This window comes from Dasypus novemcinctus, chromosome 4, assembly GCF_030445035.2.
Source record: "Dasypus novemcinctus isolate mDasNov1 chromosome 4, mDasNov1.1.hap2, whole genome shotgun sequence".
Lineage (NCBI taxonomy): Eukaryota > Metazoa > Chordata > Mammalia > Cingulata > Dasypodidae > Dasypus > Dasypus novemcinctus.
In genome coordinates, this window is record NC_080676.1 from 94,771,610 (window position 1) to 94,792,598 (window position 20,989).

General features: G+C 38.3%; 1 long non-coding RNA gene across 1 annotated transcript in view; it reads left to right on the forward strand.

Moving 5' to 3' along the window:
- The window catches only part of LOC139438891 (uncharacterized), a 112,179-nt gene extending 91,712 nt beyond the window's left edge, over positions 1 to 20,467 (forward strand). Inside the window, exon 2 of the long non-coding RNA XR_011648682.1 lies at positions 19,726 to 20,467. This is a non-coding gene — a long non-coding RNA (uncharacterized lncRNA). The remainder of the gene's footprint in view (positions 1 to 19,725) is intronic.
- Positions 20,468 to 20,989: the final 522 nt, after the last annotated feature.

The following is a 20,989-nucleotide window of genomic DNA, read 5'->3' on the forward strand; positions in this document are numbered from 1 at the left end:
TTTCATGGGTTTTCTGGACATTTGTATATCATCATTGGAGAGATTTCTATTCATCTCTTTTGCCCAGTTTTTAATTGGGCAGTTTGCCTTGTTGTTAAATTGTAGGATTTCTTTATATATTCTGTGTATTAAACCTTTCTTGGACATGTGGTTTCTAAATATTTTTCCCATTGTGTAGGTTGTTTTACTTTCATGATGAGGTACAAAAGGTTTTAATTTTGGTGCAGTCTCAATTATCTATTTTTTCTTTTGTGGCTTATGTTTTGGGTGTAAAGTCTAAGAAAGCATTGCTGAACACAGTGTCCTGAAAATGCTTCCCTATATTTTCTTCTAGGAATTTGATAGTTTCCGTTTTTTAGGTCTCTGATCCATTTTGAGTTAATTTTGTATAAACTTTTGTGAGTTAGGGGTCATCCCTTCTTTTGCAAATGGAAATCCAGTTTCTCCAGCACCATTTGTTGAAAAAACTATTTTTTCTCCAATTGAGTGGTCTTTGCCCATTTGTCAAAAATCAGTTGGCCATAAATGTGAGGGTTATTTGTGAACTCTCAATTCTATTACATTGGTCTCTATGTCTGTTTATACCAGTATCATGTTAGTATCATGCTGTTTTGGTTGCTGTGGCTTTGTAATAAATTTTTAAGATCAGGAAGTGTGAGTCCTCCAACTACATTTCCTTTTTCAAGATGGCTTTGACTATTCAGGGCCTCTTACCCTTCCATGTAAATGTGATGATTGGCTCTTCCATTTTTGCAAAGAAGGTTGTTGGAATTTTAATTGGGATTGTGTTGAATCTATAAATTGCTTTTGATAGGATTGACATCTTAAAAATATTTAGTCTTCCAATTCATGAACATGGAAGTTCCTTCCATTTATTTAAGTCTTCTTTGATTTCTTTTAGCATTGCTTTCTAGTTTTCTCTGTACAAGTCCTTTAAATCCTTGGTTAGCTTCATTCCTAGATATGTGATTCTTTTTAGTTTTTATTGTAAGTGGAATTTTTTTTCTTGATTCCTTCTTCCTATGTATAGAAACACTACCGATTTTTGAGTGTTGATCTTGTACCCTGTCACTTTCCTGAATTTATTTATTAGCTCTAAGAGCTCTGTTGCGCATTTTTCAGGAATATATATATGTATATAATCGATCATATCATCTGCAAATAGGGAATGTTTTACTTTTTCTTTTCCAGTTTGGATGCATTTTATTTGTTTCTCTTGCCTAATGGCTCTGACTAGAACTTCTAGGACAATGCTGAATAACAGAGATGACAGTGGGCATCCTTGTCCTGTTTGTGATCTGAAAGGGAAAGCTTTCAGTCTCTCACCATTAAGTATGATGTTAGCTGTGGGTTTTTCATATATGCCCTTTATTGTGTTGTGTCATTTTCTTTTTATTCCTATTTTTCTACGTGTTTTTATCAAGAAGGGTACTGGATTTTGTCAAATGTCTTTACTGCATCAATTGAGATGATCATGTGTTTTATTCCATTTTGTTAGTGTGGTATATTACATTAATTTTTTTTCTTATACTAAACTACCTTGCACATCAGGGATAAATCCCACTTGATAAGGGTGTATAGTTCTTTTAATATTCTGTTGGATTTGGTTTGCTAGGTTTTTTTTTTTTTTTTTTTTGAGGACGTATCTTTGTTCATAAAAGAAATTGGCCTGTAATTTTCTTTTCTTGATGTATTTTATCTGGTGATGTTGGTCTCATAGAATGAATTAGGGAGTGTACCCTCCTCTTCAATTTAATGGAAGAGTTTGAGCAGAATTTAAGTTAAGTCTTCTTGGAAAGTTTGGTTAAGTTCCCCTGTGAAACTATCTGGTCCTGGACTTTTCATTGTTGGGAATGTTTGGATTACTGATTCAAGCTCATCACTAGTATTTGGTTTGTTTGTATCTTCTATTTCTTCTTGAGTCAACATAGATAGTTTGTATGTTTCTTATAACTTGTCCACCTCATATAGATTCTCTAATTCATTGGTATACAGTTGCTCATAGTATCTAATTATAGTCATTTCTATTTCAGCAGGGTCAATAGTAATGTTCCTTTTCATTTCTGATTTTCATTATTTGTGTCCATTCTTTTTTTTTCTTTGTCAGTCTACCTAAAGATTTGTCAATTTTTATCTATCTTTTCAAAGAACCCAGTTTTAGTTTTGTTGGTTCTTTTTGTAATTTTTCTCTATTTCATTTTTCACCACTCTAATTTTTGTTATTTCCTTCCTTTTTCTCAGTTTGTGTGGGAAACAAAGGCATGTTGTTTCCATAATAGCAAGTTACCTCCTTAACCACTAAGTCATGCTGTCCTTGGAGATATAGGTGCAGGTCATAAATCTATCAGGAAAATGTAACATTCTGGTGGAACAAGGACTTGCTAGAACGGAACACCTGAGCAACAAGATTAATGAGTATATTTGTTTCAATAATATAATAGAACATTATAAGCTTTGGTAACTATCTAATTCACTGTGTTAGTAAGAATGAGGTAATGGTGATAGTTATCTAGAATAATTCTTGCTTCTCACGGCCTGTTGGGTTATATAAGCAAGCCCCTAAGATTAATAAATTTGACTGATAAGCTTGAGAAATCAATGCTCTCAGATCCCCTGATCCCAATCTCTCTTTGTCTTTCATTCCCGATACCCTTCGGGTCCATGACTCTGACAACTTTGGGTTTAGTTTGCTCTTCTTTTTGGAGATTAAATCTCTAAACTGAAGTCTTTCTTCTTTTTAAATGTAAGCATTTAGAGCTATAAATTTGCCTCTCAGCACTACCTTTGCTGCATTCCATAAATTTTGGTATGTTGTATTTCCATTTTCTTTTGCTTCAATATATTTCCTAATTTTGCTTCCAATTTCCCCTTTAACCCACTGCTTTTCAAGGATTATTTAGTTTATTTATTTATTTTAAGATTTATTTTATTTATTTTTCTCCCCTTCCCCTCCCCCTCCCCCCAGTTGTCTGTTCTTTGTGTCCATTTGCTGTTTGTTCTTCTTTTTGTCTGCTTCTGTTGTTGTCAGCAGCACTGGGAATCTGTGTTTCTTTTGTTGGTCATCTTGCTGCATGAACTCTGTGTGTGTGCGGCGCCATTCCTGGGCAGGCTGCACTTTCTTTTGTGCTGGGCAGCTCTCCTTACGGGGCGCACTCCTTGCGTGTGGGGCTCCCCTACGCAGGGGATATCCCTGCATGGCATGCATCAGCATTGCACATGGGCCAGCTCCACATGGGTCGAGGAGGCCTGGGGTTTGAACCATGACCTCCCATGTGGTAGACGGATGCCCTATCCACTGGGCCAAGTCCGCTTCCCTTATTTAGTTTAATTTCCACAAATTTGTGAATTTTCCATTTTTCCTTCTTTCATTGATTTTTCTATTTCATTACCTTGTGGTCAGAAAAGATACATTGTATGGTTTCAATATTTTTAAAATTTATTGAGGCTTATTTTGTGACCAAACATATTGTCTATACTGGAGAATGATCCATGTGCACTTGAGAAGAATGTGTTTTCTGTGTTTTTCTGTTTATTGATTTAGAGTATTATTCAAGTCTTGTATTTCCTTATTGATGTTCTGACTAGAGTTTCTATCCATTATTGAGTGTGGTCTATTAAAATCTTCTATTATTAATGCAGAACCATCAATTTCTCCTTTCAAATCTGTCATTATTTGCTTCTTATATTTTAGGGTTCTGCTGTTAGGCGCATATATATTTATAATTATTACATATACTTTTAAAATTGACCCCTTTATCAGTATAAAATGACCACCTTAGTCCCTCATAACTATTTTTGACTTAAAGACTATTTTATTAGTACATGTTAGTATAACTATCCCACCTCATTTTGGTTAATACTTGCATGGTGTATTTTTCCTATCCTTTTACTTTCAACCTACATGTGTCTTAGAATTTAAGGTGAGTCTCGCCAAAAGCATATAGTTGGGTCATGCTTTTTAAATCCATTCTGCCAATCTATACCTTTCACTGGACAGTTTAATCCACTTACACTTAAAGTCACTACTGATAATGCAGGGCTTTGTTCTGCCATTTGGCTATTTAGCCTTTGATTGTCTTATGGTCTTTTTGTCCCTCAAAACATTCCCTTAATACTTACTTTCATATTTATTTGATTTTTATGTTGTACCATATTGGGTGACTTCTCTGTTTCATTTGGATATATTTTTCATATATTTTCCTTATGACTACCAAGGAGATAAATTTTGCATCCTAATTATATAATAATTATATTTGGTTTATACCACCCTGACTTCAATACCATACACAAATGCTTTTTTTTTTTTTAAGTTTCTCTGCCTTTCCAGGAATTAAATAAACTCCACTTGTGATTATACATTAAATCCACTTGAGACAGTATTGACATTTAAAGATTTATCTTTAGGTTACCTTTCACCATTATTCATTTGTAATAGGTGAGCCCCAAATCTGATTTTCTAGGCACAAGCAAACTGACAAACACAGATTTCAATGTTGAATACAAAGTTAAGTACAGATTAAAACAGAAGAGAAAATTTTATACCCTTAGCATTTCTAGGAATGCTTTGCTCTTAATTGATGGCACATGAAGTTTCTTATCTTCCAGGAGAGGTTTAGTAACTGGTCTGGATCTTGATCTCTATGCATACCTTTTATAGGCACAACTAAATTTAAACTGAGAAGTTTGAGGTTTATTTCCTCATTTCTTTAAGGAGACACAACATGACATTTCTGGGCCTCAGATCTATCTTCTGCTTTGAAAATTGAAATTCTCAGGACACTGGGACAGAGCATCACTTCCAAAATATGTAGAGTGGTGAACGTTTTAGTCAGACTAGGACTCTGGGATGCCAGATTGATTGACTAAAATGTACTTCTTCATTCTTCCTAGAATAATGGCATAGTCTCTCGCCCACCAGTAAACTCCCCATAGGAGTATCTTCTCAAGAATCAGGTAATTCTGCCTACTGCTGGTCTACATAACCACAGTATAGCTGAAAGCAGCCTCTGTATAGGACCCTGAATTCCAGTTAAGCCAGTGTAAGAAAAGATAGATCTGAGGCACAAATGCTTTTTAAATACCCCTCTGTCCCCCACCTTTTTTTGGTACTTTTTACCACTTATATATTTGAACATTGTCTTTTCAAAAGCATAGATTTGTCATTATTTTCTTACATATGTATTTTAGCACCTGTAGGAAGTAAGAAGTGGTGCTACATACCAAATCATAAACTACAATAATACTTGCATTTATACTTACCCAAATTGTTGTCTTTATTGGAGGTTTTTATTTCTTTATGCTGTTTTGAACAACTGTCTAGTGTCTTTTTCTTTCAATTTGAAGAACTCCCTTTTTAGTATTGCTTATACAGCAGGTCTAGTCATGATAAACTCCCTCAGCTTTTGTTTGTCTGGGAATGTCTTAATCTCTCCCTCATTTTTGAAAGAAAGTCTCACTGGATATAAAATTCTTGGTTGGCAGTTATTTTCTTTCAGTACTTTAAATATTTCAACCCACTGACTTCTTGCCTCCATGGTTTCTGATGAGAGATTCACACTCAGTATAATTGGGACTTCCTTATACAAAATATGTTGCTTTTCTCTTGCAGCTTTCAAAATCTCTCCTTGCCCTTTGCATTCAATAATGCCATCAATATATGATGGGGTTATTTTACTCCATGTTTATTGTATTTAGTGTTCTCTGGGCTTCTTGGATGTGCATGTTCACATCTTTTACTAAGTTTTGAAAGTTCTCTCTCATTTCTTTGGATTACTTCTGCCCCTTTGTCTCTTTATTACCCTTCTGGGATTCCCATAATGCACTTGCTAGAATGCTTGATTGTGTCCCAGAGGTGTCTTAGGCTACTTTTATTTTTTTATCATTCTTTTTTTCTTTTTGTTCTGCAGCCTGACTCATTTCCATTGTCTTGCCTTTGAGTTTGCTAGTTTTTTTTCTGCTAGCACCAATCTGTTTTTGAAACCTTCCTGGACATTTTTCATCACAGTTATTGTGGTTTTCAACTTCAGTAGTTTTGTCTGGTTCCTTTAAAAAATTTCTATCTCTGTTAATATTCTTATATTGCTCATTCATTGTTTTCCTAATATCCTTTAGTTCTTTCTCTATATTTTCCTTCATCTCCTTAAGCATTTTAAAGATCATTTTTATTAGAAAGTCTTTGTTAAGTATGTCTACATTCTGGTCTTCTTTGTTGGTGTATTTTGGATTTTTTATCTTCTATATTTGGATGGGCCATTTTTTCTGTTGTTTGTCTTGTATTTTGTTACACACTGTACATTTTAATATTTCAAAATGTTAACTCAGGAATTTATTCCCTGGATGTCTGTTTCTTGATTTTGTAACTAGGTTATAATTAGCAGAGATTTTCTTGACCTTTAACCCTCCTATCAGGAAGGTCCACCAAGTCATATGCAGAATATAGCGTCCCCCCTGTTATTTCTGGGCTTGTGTCTTGTCCTGGGCTTGTGCCTTGACTGGGACTTGTGCTTGTTAGTTGTTTTGGAGATCTGCTGTTTATGGTAGTTGGAATGTACCCTCTATTTCCCAGGACACAGGCCTCCCTCTCCTTGGTATTTAAAGCAGGCAGGCCTTTGCCTCAGGCTGTCTTCTGCCTCATGGTTTCTTACACTCCTTTCATTGTCTCAAACTGCTTTTGCCTGGAGGCAAATTCTGGAAAGGAGAACATGCAGGAGAGGAGTTTCCAAAGTCAGTCTTTCCCAGCCAAAACTGGGCCAGAGACCCACAGAAGGGGCACAAATTGCCCTGCAGAGGGGATTAGGAAGGGCACCAGGAGGTTCTTCTATGACTCCTCAAAGCCGAGCTTTCATTACCTGCCCAGGAATACATCCCATGAACTTGATCGCTGCAGCCCTTGAGAAGTGTAGGCCTTCAAATCTCTTCTGTAGCTGTCTTTGTCTGGCTTGCGCCCTCAAAGTCAGGCCCTCACTGATCTAAAGTCACTAATCACAAGCCACGATCAGCTATTGGCCATGCCTACCCCTCGTCTTGGGGAAAGAGGATTTTACATCCTTTTCTGTTACCAGTGAGCTACTCAAGGGCTGGACCTCATGACAGCCTGCAGGAACAGTGGGTGACAGGACCCAGTAACTGCTGCACAGAGAGACCAATTTACTGGTCTTTACCATAATGTGCCAGTCTCTTCCTTCCACTCTTTGGTTGATGCTGTATAGTGTTCTACTGGTCTCTAGAGTTTCATAATAGTTGTTTCAGATAGTTCCTTCCTGCTTAATAATTGTTCTGCTGGAAAGATTGAATCCTGGAGCTTCCTATTCCAGAATCTTCCCACAATCCTTAGGTAAGGCTTTTTTTTTTAAGATTTATTTTTATTTATTTATTCCCCCATCTCTGTTTGCACTCACTGTCTGCTCACTGTCTGCTCTCTGTGTCTATTTGCTGTGTGCTCTCTGTGTCCACTTGTCTTCTCTTTAGGAAGTACTAGGAACCAAACCTGGGACCTCCCATGTGGGAGAAAGGTGCTCAATTGCTTGAGTCACCTCAGCTTCCTGCTTTGTTGTGTCTCTTATTGTCCTTCCTCTTTGTGTCTCCTTGTTACATCATCTTGTTGCATCAGCTCACGTGCCTGCCCAGCACGCCAGCTCAGTGTCCTGCTTGTATTCTCCAGGAGGCACTGAGTACTGAACCTGGGACCTCCCATATGGTAGGTGGAGGACCTTTCACACGGTAGATGGGAGCTCAATTGCTTGAGCCACATCCACTTCCCTTAGGTAAGGTTTTGAGTGTATTATGAGATATTAATTTAGAATCAACTGTAAGCATAAACAAAATCCATCTTTATTTCATCTGTACACTGACTCCTCCTCAGAACTCCTGCTGTCAGCAGCACAGAACACAGCTTGATGGTAGAAAGGAGATGATAACATAAGTTGGTTTCATTTATTTTTTATGTTCTTTCTTTGAAGTGTCATGAAGAGGTTTATTATTGTTGCTGTTTGTTTTTAATGCTCTCAAAATACAATCTTTTCCTTAGCTATTGAATATTTCACAGTGTAGTTAATGTTCCACATGGTTTATCATTCCAGAAAGCTCAGAAAATATTTTTTGGAGACTCTTGTTCTCTGTGACAACTATTATTTTTGTCATTACATAAGCAATACATGCTATTTTCCCAACATAGGCTCCCCAGAAAAATTAGTCCCTAATACCCTGATACATACTGTTTCTTTGATTGTAAGTTTTTGTTTCTCCCTTTTTCAATATTTCCTTTCTTTTTCAGTAATCTTTTCCGTTTGCATTGCTTAACTGTTCATTAGTAAGAGAATGGCTAAACTATGGTTAATTCATACAATAGTATATCAAACATCCATTGGTTAAAACTGCAAAAGCTATATCTAATCAGTATGGATAAATTCCAAAAACAAAATGTTGAGTTAAAAATCAAGTTGACAGGAAGTGGATGTGGCTCAAGCAGTTGAGTGCCTACTTCCCACATGGGAGGTCCTGGGTTTAGTTCCCAGGGTCTCCTAAAAAAAATTCAAACAGACAACAAGCAAAAACAATGAGTAGACAATGAGTGGACATGACAAGCAAAAACAATAAGCAAAAACAACAAGCAAACAGATGAGGGAGCCATCTCAGAGGGGGGGAAATCAAGTTGAAAAAAGTTATGATACTAGTCTTACATATTTTTTTTAAATTTTAAACTTTTTATTTTGAAATGCTTTCAAATTTACAGCAGATTTGCAAAATAACACATACCTCACACAGAGAACTGCAACATACCCTATTACCCCAGATACCCACATCTACCAATTTTAACTTTGCCAAAGTTGCTGTATCTTTCTATCTACTCATCAATCTATAAGTCCATCTATTTGTCTATCTATTTATCAACCCATCTTCTGGACACTTGACTGTATACATGATGCACCTTGAACCCTTAATACTTTCATGTACAGTCCTCTGAACAAGGATATTAACTTAGGTATATACCTTCAGTGCAGTTATGAAGTTCAAGAAATTTAACATTTATATGAGCTTATGGTCTATATTCCATTTTTCGTATGTCCCAATAATGCCCTCACCCCCAGTAATATCTCTTTGAGCCTTCTCTCTGCCCTTGTTAGATGGCATCAGGATCACGCATTGTCTTTGTCATTGTTTCTTTAGTTGCTCTTTTTGTTTTTATTGCGGAAACCTATATACTACAAAAACTGTCCCATGTCCACCACTCCCAAGCATACTTTTCAGTGGGATTAATCATATTCACTGTGTTGCAGTACTCTCACCAATTTCCATTACCCAAACTTTCCTGTCTTCCCAAACAGAAACTCTACACCCATTTTGCATTAATTCTTCATGCTCCCTGGCAATCCCTACTATTGGCAATCTGTAGTCTAATCTCTGTCTCTATGAATTTGCATATTCTCCAATATGTTTTTTGGTATTTACCATTAGAGGTTAAGTATAACACCTTAAATCTTCAATAGTATACACAAACTATACTTCAGTACCCCCTTGATCTCTTTATCTTTGTGAAGCTCTTGTCGCAAGTCACATTTTTATGCATTATGAATCCAAAACTACTATTTGTCATTTCATTTTATGCATTTGTTTTTTAGATCATGTAGGAAGTAGAAAGGGTAGTTATAAACCAAAAATTACAATAGTACTGTCATTTATATTTACCCCCATCATTGCCCTTACTGGAGGTGTGTAACATTTCATGTGGCTTCAATCTATTTTTTTTTTTAATATTTATTTATTATTATTATTTTTAATTACAATTAAAAAAATATATGAGGTCCCATTCAACCCCACCGCCCCCGCCCCCCACTCCCCCCACAGCAACACTCTCTCCCATCATCGTGATACATCCATTGCACCTGGTAAGTTCATCTCTGAGCATCACTGCACCCCATAGTCAATGGTCCACATCATAGCCCAGACTCTCTCACGTTCCATCCAGTGGGCCCTGGGGGGATCTACAGTGTCCCGTAATTGTCCGTGAAGCACTATCCAGGACGACTCCACGTCCCGAAAACGCCTCCACATCTCATCTCTTCCTCCCATTCCCCACACCCAGCAGCCCCCATGGCTACCGTTCCCACACCCATTCCACATTTTCTCTGTGGACATTGGATTGGTTGTGTCCATTGCACACCTATGTCAAGTGATGGCTTAGATTGCACATGGGTACTGGATGCACTCTTCCTGCTTCTAGTTGTAGACACTCTAGGCTCCATGTTGTGGTGGTTGACCTTCTTCAACTCGATGTTAGCTGAGTGGAGTAAGTCCAATAAGTCAAAGTGTAGGAGCTGAAGTCTGTTGAGGCTCTGGGCCTGGGTGTCATATTATCAGTCCAGAGATTCAAATCCCCTACATATATCTTAAACCCAGCACCAACTACAATTCCAATAAAGTAGCATGCAAGTCTTGTGAAAAGAGATCCCCTCTGAGTCCATTTCCATCACGCAGAAACACCAGCTCCAAAGAAGGGCCATCTGTCATGGCAGTGAACCCCTTCTGCCATGACCATAGAACCCGTGGGTCTCTTTATCCCTCAAAAGAACCAATACCTGGGGTTGTATCTACCTTATCTGTCTCTTAGACTCTGTTCAGTTGTACATAGGGGTATTCCTTCTGACAACCTCCAGACTCTTTTTTAGAGACTCACAGCCTTATAATCTCATTTCTCCTTTCCATTTCCCCCTTACATTAGGTCAAACCGCTTCCCGAAGTCATGTTATTATATGTAGACAGGTATATTCTGCTGTTCCGCATTGAATCTTTAATTCAAGGTCATTTTCTAGTTGCTTCTTCAGCTGGTATGTGGTAGTGATCCCTCGGTGCCAGGGAGGTTCATCCCCGGGTGTCGTGTCCCACGCTGGGGGGAATGCATCACATCTACACGCTGAGTTTGGCTGTGAGAGTGGCCACATTTGAGTAACATGAAGGCTGTCAGGAGGAAACCCCCAGGCACAATGCTACTCTAGGCCTTGTTCTTATTGCAGGTGCATAGGCTCAAAAGTGTAGCCATTAGTATCAAGAGCCCACTGTTGGGCCCTCCTTCCTTCCTGGTTCTTGCCGTTGCACCTGGAGGATTGCCGCTGCTCTCCCAGGGCCCACAACAGTGACCCCCTGGCCAGGAGCCCAGTACCCCCCTAGCTGTTGTTATTAATTGTTTCCACTATGAGTATATATAGACATTACCATATACCCTGGGCATATGCCCTGTATAACTCCCTGTCAACCATATATATCCTGTCAATAACATCCCATATCAGTATTCCTCCGCTGCCATTGTTGAACCACTCTGTGATCCAAAACTTCCCGTAAAGTGAATCCCAACATAATGTCAGTTTCAGAAGAGTCTTAGATCACCAAAATTCATATATACAATATACAGTATTTCCCCAGATCCACCATAAAACCTTTTCCCTTCCACAGCAATAATCTTTTAACTTATTCATATCATATTTCCTGAAACTGATGTACAGATTCCGAAACTATAGTTTTCAAACAAGGTAACATTTGTGCTTACTATGTGGTCCATACTTTAGGTTGTACAGTTTTCTAAATTTTTTAGTTATCCTATGTTTTGTCTTATGGTTTTCATTATTAGTCTGTCGTCCCCTATATGTTTTTGGTGTAATATTAGCTGTTTTATATTCATCCTCGTGTACTCTCACATAACTCCTCTTTTGCCCCCTTATTTACCTTTGTTCCATCCATTGCACGTCTATTTTCCCCTCCCCTTAGGGCCCACAACGCCTGCCAATCTAATGCCCTGGGAGCCGTCCTTTCTCACGAGAGATACAGTTCTCTCTATTCGATGGCATTAGTCTTCCCCAGGATATGGGTCCACCCCACCCAATGGTAGAACCCACCTTGGCAAAATGAGCCTTCAGCTATTCCCTCTGGAGTCCGTCCCGCATCAGACCATACCCTCTGAGCGTCCTAACCAGGTAACCCTCCTACTTATACTTTGATACGTTTTACTCAACATTTAGTTCTCAATGAACTTCTGGCACTCTCCCATGTTTGTATGTTGCCCCTCCCTCCCACCTATTTCTTGGACCATATTACCCCTCTTCCCATCCCCAGCCCCCCTCAAACCCAGAAAACCCCACCCGAAGGTAACCCCTTGCCCCTATTTTGTCCCTTCTTTGTGCTCATACTTACCCCCAGCTCATCACAGATTCCACCCCTACAGACATTAACTCACAGCCTTCCTCCACCCCCCGATTTCCAGTAAGCCACTTTTCCAGACTCTAGCTCTCTGAGGCAGTTAACTTATTTCATATCATTGAGGTCATATAGTATTTGTCCTTCAATGCCTGGGTTGCTTCACTCAACATAAGATTCTCAAGGTTCATCCATGTTATCACGTGCGATTGTAGTGTATTGGTTCTTACAGCTGAGTAGTATTCCATTGTGTGTATATACCACATTTTATTGATCCACTCATCTGTTGATGGACTTTTGGATTGATTCCAACTTTTGGCGATGGTGAACAATGCTGCTATGAACATTGGTGTACATATATCGGTTTGTGTCCTTGTTTTCAGATCTGATGGGTATATACCCAGCAGTGGTATTGCTGGGTCATATGGCAAATCTATGGATAATTTTTTGAGAAACTGCCAAACTGTCCTCCAGAATGGTTGGATCCTTCTGCATTCCCACCAGCAATGGATGAGTGTTCCCCTTTCTTCACATCCTCTCCAGCATTTGTATTCTACTGTTTTTTTCATGGCTGCCAATCTTATGGGAGTAAGATGGTATCTCATTGTAGTTTTGATTTGCATTTCCCTGATAGCTAGGGATTTGGAGCATTTTTTCATGTGCTTTTTAGCCATTTGTATTTCTTCTTTGGAGAAGTGTCTGTTTAAATCTTTTTCCCATTTTTTAAATGGGTTGTTTATCTTTTTGTTTTCGAGATCTATGAGTTCTTTATATATGCAAGTTATAAGTCTCTTATCAGATATATGGTTGCCAAATATTTTCTCCCATTGTGTGGGTTCCCTTTTTACTTTCTTGACAAACTCTTTTGAGGTGCAGAAGGCTTTAATTTTGAGGTAGTCCCATTTATCTATTTGTTCTTTTGCTGCTCGTGCTTTTGGTGTGATATTCATGAAGCCATTTCCTATTACAAGGTCCTGTAGATGTTTCCCTACACTGCTTTCTAAGGTCTTTATGGTCTTGGCTCTTATATTTAGGTCTTTGATCCATCTTGAGTTGATCTTTGTATAAGGTGTGAGATGGTAATCCTCTTTCATTCTTCTACATATAGCTATCCAGTTCTCCAGGCACCATTTGTTGAATAGGCCATTCTCTCCCAGTTGTGAGGGTTTGGTGGCTTTATCGAATATTATATGGCTATATACATGAGGTTCTATATCTGAACTTTCAATTCGATTCCATTGGTCTGTGTGTCTCTCCTTATGCCAGTACCATGCTGTTTTCACTACTGTAGCTTTGTAGTATGTTTTGAAGTCAGGAAGTGTGATTCCTCCTATTTCGTTTTTCTTTTTCAATATGTCTTTGGCTATTCGGGGCCTCTTTTTATTCCAAATAAATTTCATAGTTAGTTTTTCTAGTTCCTTAAAGAAGGCTGTGTTGATTTTTATTGGGATTGCGTTGAATGTGTAGATCAGTTTTGGTAGGATAGACATCTTAATAATATTCAGTCTTCCTATCCATGAACAGGGAATATTCTTCCATTTATTTAGGTCTTCTTTGATTTCCTTGAACAATCTTGTATAGTTCTCGATGTATAAGTTTTTTACCTCTTTAGTTAAATTTATTCCTAAGTATTTGATTTTTTTATTTACTATTGTGAATGTTATTTGTTTCTTGATTTCCTCCTGATCTTGCTCATTATTGGTGTATAGAAATGCTACTGATTTTTGCGCATTGATCTTATAACCTGCGACTTTGCTAAACTCATTTATGAGTTCTAGGAGCTTTGTTGTAGATCTCGCAGGGTTTTCTATATATAGGATCATGTCATCTGCAAATAATGAAATTTTGACTTCTTCCCTTCCAATTTGAATGCCTTTTATATCTAGTTCTTGTCTCAGTGCTCGAGCCAGTACTTCCAAGACAATGTTAAATAGGAGAGGAGACAAGGGGCATCCTTGTCTTGTTCCTGATTTTAGAGGGAAGGATTTCAGGATTTCGCCATTGTAAACAATGTTGGCTTTAGGTTTTTCATATATACTCTTTATCATGTTCAAAAAGTTTCCTTGTATTCTGATCTTTTGGAGTGTTTTTATCAGGAAGGGGTGCTGTATTTTGTCAAATGCCTTTTCTGCATCTATAGATATAATCATGTGGTTTTTTTCTCTCAATCTGTTTATATGGTGTATTACATTGATTGATTTTCTTATGTTGAACCATCCTTGCATACCTGGAATAAATCCCACTTGGTCATGGTGTATAATTCGTTTAATGTGTTGTTGAATACGATTAGCAAGTATTTTGTTAAGTATTTTTGCGTCTAGGTTCATTAGAGAAATTGGTCTGTAATTTTCCTTTCTTGTGGTGTCTTTGTTTGGCTTTGGTACTAGGGTAATGTTGGCATCATAGAAGGAATTAGGCAGTGTTCCTTCTGTTTCGATTTTTTGGAATAGTTTCAACAGGATTGGTGTTAGTTCTTTCCGGAATGTTTTGTAGAATTCACCTGTGAAGCCGTCTGGCCCTGGGCTCTTCTTAGTTGGGAGATTTTTAATGACTGATTCTATCTCTTTGCTTGTGATTGGTTTGTTAAGATCAGCAATTTCTTCTTTCGTTAGTATGGGCTGCTTATGTATTTCTAGGAATTTGTCCATTTCCTCTAAATTGTCATTTTTGTTGGAATATAGTTTTTCAAAGTATCCTCTTATGATAGTCTTTATTTCTGTGGGGTCAGTGGTGATATCACCTTTCTCATTTCTTATTTTGTGTATTTGCATCTTTTCTCTTTTTTTCTTTGTTAGTCTCGCTAAAGGTTTGTCAATTTTGTTGATCTTCTCAAAAAACCAGCTCTTGGTCTTGTTTATTTTTTCAAGTGCTTTCTTATTTTCTATTTCATTTAGTTCTGCTCTTATCTTTGTTATTTCCTTCCTTCTTCTTCCTGTTGGGTTACTTTGTTGTTGTTTTTCTAATTCCTTCAAATGTGCAGTTAATTCTTCAATTTCTGCTCTTTCTTCTTTTTTGATATATGAATTTATGGCTATAAATTTCCCTCTCAGTACCGCTTTTGCTGCATCCCATAAATTTTGGTATGTTGTGTTATCATTATCATTTGTTTCAAGGTAGTCATTGATTTCTTTTGAGATTTCCTCTTTGACCCACTGTTTTTCTAAGAGTGTGCTGTTTAATTTCCAAATTGTCGTGTGAAGTCTGGGTCTCTGTCCCTTGCAAATTTCCAGCTTGACTCCACTGTGGTCAGAGATATTGTTTTGTATGATTTCGATCTTTCTGAATTCATTAAGCCTTTCTTTGTGGCCTAGCATATGGTCAATCTTGGAGAATGTTCCATGTGCGTTTGAGAAAAATGTATATCCTGCTGTGTTTGGGTGTAATGATCTATATATGTCTATTAGATCCAGCTCTTCTAATATACTGTTCAAATGTTTTGTTTCTTTAGTGATTCTCTTTTGAGATGTTCTGTCCAGAGTTGATAGTGGTGTATTAAAATCCCCCACTATAATTGTAGATGCATCTATTCTTTCACTTAGTTTTTCCAGCGTTTGCCTCACATATTTAGAGGCGCCCTTGTTAGGAGCATAAATATTTATGATTGTTCTATCTTCTTGACAAATTGTCCCTTTCACTAAAATATAGTATCCTTCTTTGTCTCTCACAATTGTTTCGCATTTAAAGTCTATTTTGTCTGATATTAATATAGCTACTCCTGCCTTTTTTTGGTTGTTGTTTGCTTGTATGATTGTTTTCCAGCCATTCACTTTCAACCTCCATGAGTCTCTGGGTCTAAGATGTGTCTTTTGTAGGCAGCATATAGATGGGTCGTATTTCCTTATCCAGTGTCCCAGTCTGAATCTTTTGATAGGTGAGTTTAATCCGTTGACATTCAGTGTTATTACGTTTAGAGAGTTATTTATGGTAGCCATATTTTGGTTGGATTTGTGTTTGTTATACTTTGTTTGTATCATTTTATTTTCCCCTTCTATTTTTGTCTTTCTTGTTGCTTTTACACTCTCCTCCATCTCTGACTGTCCTGTTTTTTTCTTTCTTCCTGCAGAATTCCCTTAAGAATTTCTTGAAGGGGAGGTTTCTTGTTGATATACTCTTTCAGTTTCTGTTTATCTGTGAATATTTTGAACTCTCCATCATTTTTGAATGCTAGTTTAGCTGGATAGAGTATTCTTGGTTGGAAATTTTTTTCCTTTAGTACCTTGACTATATCATACCACTGCCTTCTTGCCTCCATCGTTTCAGATGAGAAATCAGCACTTAATCTTATGGAATTTCCCTTGTATGTGATGGTTTTCTTTTCTCTTGCTGCTTTTAGAATTTTTTCTTTGTCTTAAGCATTGGATAATTTGACAAGTATATGTCTTGGGTGGGCCTGTTGGGGTTTATGACCAGTGGAGTGCGCTGTGCTTCTTGGATATGTATATCTGTCTCTTTCAGTAGATTTGGGAAGTTTTCATTCATTATTGCCTGCAACACTCCTTCTGACCCCTTTCCCTTCTCTTCTCCTTCTGGAATGCCTATAATACGTATGTTTGAGCGTTTTGCGTTATCATTCAGGTCCCTAAGTCCTATCTGGATTTTTTCTACCTTTTTATTGACCACTTCTACTATCTGTTTGATTTCCAATGCACTGTCTTCCACATCACTAATTCTCTGCTCTGCCTCTTCTAGTCTGCTGATATTTGCTGCAAGTGTATTTTTGATTTCTTGAATTGTGGTGTTCATTTCCATCATATCTGTTATTTTTTTGCGCATGTCTGCAATTTCCCCTCCAAGTGTTGTCTTCACGCTGTTAACCTCTTTCATTACTTCATCAAATTTGTCAGTGATAAATGTTCTGAGATCTTTCATTGCTTGTGCGAAGTCCTGCCCCCCTTCCTGATTTTCAGTTTGTTGATTGGATTCAGCCATGTTTTCCTGATTACTGGTTTGGTTTGTAGATTTTTGTTGCTGTCTTGTCAGCATTTTTTCTTGACGGGTTTAATCAGTTCCTTAGCTTCTTTGTCTAGTCTTGGAGATTAATTAGCTGTTGTTTTTGTGTAAGTGTTATATCTTCTCTTTGTCACTTTGTTCTTCTTATTCCAATTTCTTATTGCTAGTTAAGCTCACTTTAAAGGAAAGTATTAGTGCTGGGGAAAGTCAATTGTGTAAGGAAGGAAAAAGTGTGAAGTAGTATTGGTGATATATGTTTACAAAGCAATAATATGAGTTCTGGGAGGATGGAGGTTAGATCATGTAAATTGTGTAGAGTTATAGTAGTAGGAAAGTACCTATAATGAGGTAGACGACTGAATATGGGAGGAATGTGGTACGTACTAAGAGGCTATTGTTTTCGTGAGAGAGGGAAAGAGAAAAGAAAGGTAATAGTTTCAGGGACGAATACCAGATGGAAAACTAAACAAAGGTATTAGAAATTAAGAGTTAGACACTTTATGGATCAAAGAAAGGGAGATGGAATATAGGAGAGATAGCAGATGGTGGAGGATATCAAGTTGTAGGGGAAAGGGGATAGTGTAGATAGGCTAAATCTATTCACAGAGAAATGAGGCAGTGGAGGGTGAGGAAACCCAGCAAATGTGAGGTATTTCCTGTAGGACCTATTGTATTGTTAAGGTAAAATAGTATAAGAAGAATATTGGGGACAAGAAAGAGAGGATTGAAAAAAAAAGAACAAAAAAAAAAAAAAAAACAAAAAAACCAAAGAACAGAAACCCCGCCGCCAGGCTCGGCTGGGCTCAGCTGGGCTCCGGTCCCCCGCCCGCCGCAGCTTGGCTGGGCTCGGCTGGGCTCGGCTTTCCCGCCTGCCGCCCGGCGCAGCGCAGCGCGGCTCTGCTCTCCCGCTCGCCGCCCGGCGCGGCGCGGCTGGGCTCGGCCGAGCTCAGCTGGGCTCCGCCCCTCCGCCCGCCGCGGCTCAGCCGGGCTCGGCCGGACTCGGCTACCCTGGCCGCCGCCCGCCGGGGCTCCGCGCGGTGCTAGCTGCCTCGGCTCCACCTACCCAAGGAGGGAATCCTCCACACGTAGCTGGGATCTCCGTGTATATTTCACAGATGGATCCTCTCTGTTACCTTCCCTCCAAATCGATGTCCAGACACCTCCGGACCAGGAAAAATCCCGAAACAGCCGGTCCCAAAGAGTCTCCGACGCCTCCCAGCCAATTCCCCCCAGGAGCTAGTAACCGGGAAGTTCACTCAGCCGCCATCTTGCCTCCCCCTCCTGAAAAGTCTCAATTTATATCTTATAGACCAGTCCTTTCCGTTACCTTCCCACCAAATCGATGTCCAGACACTTCCTGCCCTGAAAAAATCCTGAAAAAGCCTGGTCCCGGAGAACCTCCAGCGGTGTCCAGCTGCCTCTTCCCAGGAGAGACGGCAAGGCAAGCTCACTCAGCCACCATCTTGCCGGAAGTCCTCGCTTCAATCTATTGTCTATTGTCCTTTCCTTTCAATCTACAGAGCTCTTTTAGCATCTCTTGTAGGGCCGTACTAGTTGTGATAAACTCTTTAAGCTTTTATTTATCTGGAAATGTCTTAATCTCTCCTTCATTTTTGTTAAGATTTGCTATATATAGAGTTATTGAATCGCAGTTTTTCGGGTTTTTTTTGCTTTCAGCACTGTCTTTTTGCCACCATAGTTTCTGATAGAAATAAGCACTGAATCTTATTTAGGATCCCTATTGTAACATGTTGCTTCTCTCTTGCAAATTTCAGAATTCTCTCTTTACCTTTGGCATTTGACATTTTGATTTTTAACGTGGTGTAGTGTGGGTCTATTTGGGTTTATCCTATTTGGAGTTCGCCAAGTATTTTGAATGTCTTTCTTTAAGTTTGGGAAGTTTTCAGCCATTATTTCTTTGAATATTCTCTCTGCCCCTTTCTCTCTGTTTTCTCCTTCTGGGACTCCCACCATGCTTGTATTGTTATACTCATTGGTGTCCCATAAGTTCCTTAGACTCTGTTCACTTTTCTTCATTCTTTCATCCTTCTGCTCCTTAGACAGGATTATTTCAACTGTATTATCTTTAAGTTCACCTATTCTTTCTTCTGCCAGCTCCAATCTACTGTTGTGCCCATTCAGGGCATTTTTAATTTCTGTTACTTTGGTATTCAGCTCTGTTTGGTTCCTTTTATACTTCCCATCTCCCTATTAGTACTCTCTTTGTGTTTGTGTTCATCTATTTTTTCCTAATTTCCTTTAATTCTTAGTCCATTTTTCCTTTAGCTCTTTGAGCATGTTAAGGAATATTATTAAAAAGTCTCTTTCTGGTATGCCCCAGAAGATTCCTCACTAATGGTTTAATTTTCTAATGATTTCATTTTCCCCTTAGTCTGGGACATAATTTCTTGTTCTATTGTATGTTTTCTAATACTTTTTAAAAACCTGAACATTTTGATATTGTAATGATGTATTGCCTCCGGAATTTAGACTTTGAGGCTTCTTTTCTTTTTTTTTTAAGTAGTTTTATTGAGATACATTCATATACCATGCAATCCAACCTGAAGCTTCTGCTTTTATGCTTGTATCCAGCTAGTATTATAACAGAGCTTACTTCGCCTGCCAGAAACTGCCCAAAAATGAAGAAGGAGAAGGAAGAGGATAAAAAGAAGAGGAGGATAAGGAAAAAGAAGAGCAAGAGGAGGAATAAGAAGAAGAAAGAAAGAAAAAAAGAAAGCATCCTCCCAGTCCTTTCAGATTGACTTGTACAAGTGCTTGTCCTCAGGGCTTAACCATACCATGAGTTTAGAGAATAGTTTGAAGGGCCTCCCTGATCATTTCTGCACACATGACTTGTCTTTGGGCATGTACATGTATCCTTAGGAATTTACCTGTTTACATGATTCCAAATATCCCTTCTTCCTTAGGAAATTTTCTTATGGTCCCAGGCACTGCAGTGTATGTCCTACAGCCAGCAATCTTTTTTCCCAGGCAGCATGGCTTAACTTCTCTTCCTTAGTATTCTGTAGGAGAGTTCCATGAGCTGATTTCTACATGCAGGAAAGATTCTGGGGTTGCAAGTCTCTCAGGCCACCACCAGACTGATTGGGCCCAACATACATGCACCCAGTATGTACATAGGGGTTATTCTGTCCCCTCCAGAATATGGTCTAGGAAATACACTGGGAGAGTTGGTCAGCTCCAAGCTGAGTCAGTGAGGTATAGGAGAAGGACTAGCCATCTGTGTTTTAGAATTTAGCAGTGTTTATCACCTAAATGATTGAGTTTAATTTCTAATAAGATACACTTTTAATAAATGAATTCCTGAGATGAATCCAGGTTGCTCTCCTTTTTTTCTATTAAATTGTAAGGTCCTTAGGGCAAAATTGGTTTACTCATTTACATATCTTCCACAGTAACTAGCTTGTGGTATTGGTAAGTAAACATTATTTGGTGTTGAATGATGTTGGCATTTTGGGGGATTTTGTCCATTTCAATGGAGTTTTAAAACATAATGGGTGTTAATAGGAAATATGCATGAATTACAAGTACTATGGTTTAGTCAAAAACACCACTTCCTCCAAAACACATTTCAAATTTCAGTGACTATAGTACATTAACAGTGAGTAAATGAACAAAGGAAAAACTTTGCTACTACCTTTTCAATCCACAGATCACTTTGTAAATAACAAATGTGCATCATGATCAGTGGTCAGTCATGTCAATTCATTTCAATACTGTTGGTGTTTGGTCACTGCACACCTGGTACTCAGTTCATTCCAAGACAGTGACGTGTGTAGTGCTGCTGCCTCCTTCTCTCCCAGTGATAAACCTACATGATATTTTACAAAAATCT